This window comes from Rhinolophus sinicus, linkage group LG13, assembly GCF_036562045.2.
Source record: "Rhinolophus sinicus isolate RSC01 linkage group LG13, ASM3656204v1, whole genome shotgun sequence".
Taxonomy (NCBI): domain Eukaryota; kingdom Metazoa; phylum Chordata; class Mammalia; order Chiroptera; family Rhinolophidae; genus Rhinolophus; species Rhinolophus sinicus.
This window is the reverse complement of record NC_133762.1, coordinates 54,681,705-54,687,704: the sequence shown is the minus strand read 5'-3', so window position 1 is coordinate 54,687,704 and position 6,000 is coordinate 54,681,705. Positions and strand designations below refer to the sequence as shown.

The 6,000-nt window shown below is 54.8% G+C and overlaps 1 protein-coding gene across 5 annotated transcripts in view; it reads left to right on the top strand.

Moving 5' to 3' along the window:
- The first annotated feature begins 2,870 nt into the window (after nt 1-2,870).
- The window catches only part of RRBP1 (ribosome binding protein 1), a 74,111-nt gene continuing 70,981 nt past the window's right edge, over nt 2,871-6,000 (top strand). For all 5 annotated transcript variants that reach the window (XM_074317744.1, XM_074317745.1, XM_074317742.1 and 2 more), the window contains exon 1: nt 2,871-3,132. The gene's annotated coding sequence lies outside the window, so the exon portion shown is untranslated. The remainder of the gene's footprint in view (nt 3,133-6,000) is intronic.

The following is a 6,000-nucleotide window of genomic DNA, read 5'->3' as shown; positions in this document are numbered from 1 at the left end:
CCCACCTCTCTTTCAAACTTCTGCTGTCATTCCCTCTGCTGTCTTCAGTCTGGGTTAATGCCCCTGTCCACGGACTCCCACATCACCTTGGGCTTCTTTCTCTGACCTGCTTACATGTGACAGTCCCCGAATGGACTGTTATCCAAGGGGATTGCAGAAATACATTTCCCAGGCTTTAGCCTGGTACCTGGCACTGAGCTGACAGGACCTGGATGCCAGACTTTGTAATTAACTTTCTCTCCTGCCATAGGAGGCTGCGTGATTTGGCAAATACAGTCCTGCGGTAGAAGATGCAACAGGGCCAGGGGCTCTGAGCCTGGGGGAAAGCCCCTCATATCCTCATAGGCACTCCTGTCCATCTAGTCCTGGGATGGTTCTGCTTTTTCCCAGATACACCCTGGGAGAGAGCAAGGCTGAAATACACTGATGAGACTGAGCAGGGCCAAGGATGGGAGTCTGTGGACATAGCAGTGGCCAGGCCAGTAGGTGGGGGGCCAGTGTGGGGGCTGACCTGACCCCGATGGATCCTGGTGGAGGAAGGCAAGGGGCAGAGAGGGAAGAAAAGCAAAGGCTCAGGCTAGGCCACCTTCCCATACTGGAACCTACATTGAGGCCAAACCAACATTAAATTATGGGAGGGAACAGAGAGCCCCTTTTTTGTAAACACCCCCTTCTCTTAGGAACTTTATAATCCTATAATTAATTTAACAATATTTATGGGACATGCATTTCTTGAGCCTCTACTCTGTGCAGGCACTGGGTCACAGTTGGGTAGAAGACACTTTTATGACTCCCCTCCATCACCGCCCTCCAGGCACTCACCTTCTGCCAAGGGCTTCTTGCTCTGAGTAGCTGCTTTGCTCTGTTAGAAGGCTTTCTCTGCCTGATGGGCTACGGGGCCAAGTTCAAGCCCCCCCAGAAGGAGCCCTCAACCAACAAGGGCAGGGAGCAGGTAGATAAATAACCCACTTCATCACCCCTCAGGTAGGACATCTCTCGGGTAGGTACCACATGGTTTCTGAATGCCCAGCAACACTTAGCCCCGGTGCCTACAGCAGTCACCTGCTTGATACTATGCTCTTTACCAGCAACTTCCCATCCCATTTCTCTACCATGTTTCCTGTGATCATCCCTCAGATGAGTCACTTGAACCCAAATCCTCCTGTCAGGATCTCCTTCTGGGAAAACCAAAACAGTGAATAAGATAAAGGAGGTCTCTGTCCACAGAAAGGTCCTTGAAGGTAATTGGGTCTTTACTGGGTCAGTATATCACTCTAGGCTGCTTGACTACAGCACTCAATAAATGCGAGTAGATGAATGAATGAATAAATGAATGAATAAATGAATAAACTTTATCTCTAAAACGCAGAGGGGGCACTGATTATCTTAGAGGAGTATACCCGTGTTCAGGGAGGTTAACTGGTTTACTCGTGGTCAATTAGAACTAGATGGTAGCAAATGCCAGACAGAAGCTGGGATTCTTGACTTTTATTTCAAGCCAGAGCTCACCACTGGATAAAGACCGAATGTTGAAAGCTAATCCAGGTTAATTCCCATTGATTAATAATTAATATGCTAAGGAACTGCTGAGATTAAAAATAGGAATGGTTTCATTTCAACCCAGCCCCTCTTTATTCCCTCACAACTGTTTATATTTTCCACATCTTCCTAACAACAACTTCCTAGTATAGTACCAATGACAAAGGGGCGGGGGTGGGGGGATGGGGGGAGGTATGTGAAGTTGTCCAAGAAATAGACATCTGAACAGGATTCTGCAGCCACAGGGGCCAGGGAAGTCGTGTTGGGCAGATCAGGCTGCCGCAGCTCTTTTGGCCTCTCACAAACCTTAATTTCAAAGATAGCTGCTTTGGCTCAAGTTCAAAGAGTTAGCTTTAAGAGACTGATATGATGGTTAAAAAAACAGGCTTGAAACTATCTTAATTGAAAGACTTATTTTGTTATGAAGAGTGTTGGCTTACATTCGGGGGTAACTGTCACGTAATGAAGTACCATTTACTCCATTTTCTGGGAAATGGGTGAGTTTTCTTGGGTCAGACCTTCTCACTCTCCCCATTGCATGGAGTAAAAGCCACAAGGCAGAATGTAATTATTGCTCTGCCAGCTGTGGTTTGGATGAATAACTCAGACTTTGCCTCAGTTGTATGCTCCCTAAAAATGGGTGCAATGACGTCCACCCTCCATTACTCGTGCATCTTCTGGCTTTTCCACCCCAATTCCTTCATTTACTCAAGAAAATTCTTCTGGTGCTGATTGCAGTCTTTTTGAAGATAGGGACTTGCCCTCTCTGGACTGGCCCCCCAGCAGAGCCTATCCTCACGGCCGGGGGCCCGGAAGGGGTGCTGCTGTAAGGGAAGTTAGTTGGGTTTAAATAAAGCATTTTTCCGGGTTGTTGGTGTGCTATACAGCCTTGCTCAGGGAGACACCCACCGCTACCTCAGCCCAGAGGAGTACGGGGGCGCAGGCTTGGCGCCGCTGGGATTCGAACCTTCCGCCTCACGCTCAAGCACAGCCTACCCTAAGTCACCCCCTGGCAGCAGCACAGCCGACCCGGAGTGGGCGGGGCCGACCAGCGCCACCCCCTACCCCGTCTGGTGGGGCGTTCTGGCCCCGCCCCGCCCCCGCGCAGGGCCTAGCGCCGCGCCGCGCGGCCCCGCCCCGCTCCGGTCCCGCCCCCTCGGTTTCCCTCAGCTCCTCCCCTCTCCCATTGGCCGAGGCAAAGACCCTCCTCTCTGCCCAATGGCCGCCGCCGTGGCTTGGCTGCCCGCGCTCTGACTGGTCAGCAGCCGGCGGAGTGGCGGGGCACGGTCCAATGGGGAGAGGCGGCTCTATGAATGGCTGGTCCGGGTGGGGAAGGCAGGAGGCGGCGATCCCGGCGGAGGGGGCCGTTCGCCAGCTCCGAGGCAGAAAGTGCCACGACTCCACACGCGCGCACGCAGCCAGCGAGCGGCCGGAGCGGACGGCAGACGGGGCGGGCGGCGTTAGGGTCGCGGCGTCTGCAGCTGCTCGGGGGCGGCTTCTCGGAGGAGGCTTGGCCGGCTCCCCTCTCTCGGTTCCGCGGCGGCGACGGCGGCTCCTGCCCTCTCGCTCTTCCTCCCGCGTCTCCGGCTGCAGGTAAGAAACTTGGCCGGGCCCTGCTGCAGCGGTATCGGCGACGGCGCGCGGGCCGGGCCGTCGGAGCCGGGCCTGGCCGCGCCGCAAGTGACACGTCTCCTTGGCGGCCCCTCCCCCGGCAGCGCCGCCCGCCGTCGCCGCGGCCGCTGCCCCTCGGGGTCGGGTCGGGCCCCCGTGGCGAGTTCGCGACCGAACCCCGTGCAGGGGCGTCGGCCGAGCGCGCCCCGCGGTGTGGACCCAGGCCCCTCGCCGTCGGGGGGACCTGCTGCAGCCCCGCTGCGCGACGTGTCTCCCTCCCCGCCGGGCCGTCGGGCTGGCCCGCGCGCTCCGAAGTTGGGCAAAGAAAAGTTGGCGGTGGGGCGGGGTGGCGCACAGCTGGCGGAGGAAGGGGTTAAGTTTCGGAAAGCGGCCGGATGACGTTGCCCGGCTGGAGTCCGGGCTGGAGCGGGTGGGGGGGACAGGCGGAAGGCGGCGGAGGCCGGCCGGGGGAGAGGAGGGCGGGATTGAATGGGGGCCCGCGGGCTGAGCACGCCCGCCTGCGGGCTGCGGCCTGGAGGCGCTTCTGGAGGCTGAATGGCCCCGGACGGGATGGGTCTGGGACGCGGGGCTGCGGGAGTCGACCTGCGGGGATCGGGGGCCGTCTGGGGTCTGGACACCCGGGCGGCCGCCGGGGCAACTTCCCGGAGTGCGGGAGGCTGCTCTTTGCTCCCCCTGGCGGCGGGGCCGGAGGCACCGTTTCCCGGTTCCAGCCGCGCGGAGACTAGCGCGAGGGCGCCCGGCGTGGATACGGGGGCACCCCGGGCCTTGACCTGCCTGCCCCTCCCGGGCCACGATGAATGGATCGGTGGTGCCAGGCCTGGGCGGAAGTGGGTACCTCCGGCCCGATCGGGCAAGCGCGCTGGCACCCGGCCTGGCTCCCGTCCCGGCCTGCCGGCTTCCCTTCAAGCTCCCTGGGGCAGGGGAGGACAGGCTGGGGTCCGCGCTTCCGGTAGGGCGTCCGGGAAGCTTCGGGAACCCCTCCTCTAATTACAGATCATAAATGGTAGCTCGTTATGGTGTGATAGTTAAAGGAGGGGGCATCTGAAATCCCTGCACCGTTGAGGGTGACCTCGACCCAGCTGTTTCACTCGGGTGTCAACTTCCCCGTGTGAAAAACAGGGCTGCTGATAATTCTACTTAAGAGAAAGCCTGTGAAAACCCAGCACACGTAGGGAGTAGTCAACAAGTGTTGGCCGTTATTGTTGGGATGAGTTTTTAGGGGCGTGCGGGGCACGGGAGGGAGGTGGAGTCCGTCTGGCTCCATCTGCCTGTTGCAAATTCAGGGCTGGATTCCACCCGTAAGCCTCCGTGCTTACAAACCCTCTGCTCAGGTCCCTTAACCTCTCTGAACTTGAGTTTCCTTATCTGTAGCCTGGAGATAGTACCAACTACTCACAATTAGAGGCTGGGCAGCCGCCCAGGCAAGTGCTGGGTAAAAACTGGGACCTTGTGCAAACAGAAGGCAGTTTGGCAATAACTCCCGGAGGTTAGAGGTCAGCAGGAAGCACCAAGGAAATGAAACTTTGAAGGCTCTTGGGAGCCTCCCACACCACTGTTTGCCAAATGTGTTGGAACCTTCAGTGTGATGGTGTTTGGATGGCACATTCTGGAGTTTGGGGAAAGTGGGCCCACTAGGGCCTCCCATCCCAGGCTAGAGATCTTTTCAATAATACTACTGTTGAGCATCTTGGAGACCTAAGTCTTTTGTCCAGCACTCCCAGGAGGGACAGCTGCGCCTTTTACATCACCCCGGTGCATTTGGGGAGCATACATTCTCCGCTGAACCTCCCTCCTGCTTTACACCTTCCCTCTGCTTGTCTTAACTTCCCATTAGTCTGACACCAGAGAAGTCTTGAGATCCTGCAATATACTGCTTACTGTGGTGACGTCTCAGTTCCTTTATGAACTTTCCAAAGGTCAACCCCACTATGGGCTGCCAACCTGTTTCCCTTCCAGAAAGAAGCTTCCGATTCTGAGGTCCTAGAGATACCATTTCCCTCTATTTCAGTAGAGGATGGAAGGTGGGGCAGACGTCCTAGGAGGTTGTTTTCCCTTTACAAAGAGCAATACGAACCTGGCATGCAGGGCTTCTGGACCCATTGAGGTTGGGAGGGGGAGAGGAAAGGTGTTTTTGGTTTGAAAATACGGGGTGTACCGTGGGTAGAGCTATCGGCATGCTGTAACACAATTTTTTTTATTTTAGAGAATCGGCCTCAAAAATCTATAAAGAAATTAAGTTAGATTGGTACTTTAGTGCATGAATATTTTTCGGTGATGGGAGAATTTTAAATAAATCCCAAATCACTGAGTCACATTTGAGCAGTTTTGCTCTTCATTGAAATGAGCCCTGAGTCAACAGGCTGCTGTAATTATACAATACCAAATTCTGTTTAACTGGTTGCATGCATGTGATTTAATTGGAATATTGGTTTATTATGTAGCAGGGACACCTTTTTCAAATGTCAGGACCCCAGACTCTTCTTACTTGTTCTTTTATCCCTGGGAGCTTTAACTAATGGGTGAATGACACATAGGCAGAGAGTCTTTTGAGACACCAGATTTTCTTTGCTAAAATCTTGTTTGGGGAGAAAAAAGTAATGGTCAAAATTATGAAAGCAGAGACAGTGCTATCCATCTGTATATCCTGGACCTGCAGTGGTTAAGGCCTGTCCTGTAACAATAAAAGTTGGCTAAATAAGGTAGACTGCCATACCTGTTAACATAGCCTCATTAGTGGTCTTGTATGTCATTGGACTGCTGAAGCTGAGTCCAACTTTATTTTTAAGGTTTATTGTTTAGAATCAGATTCCATACCTTTGACGTACATCT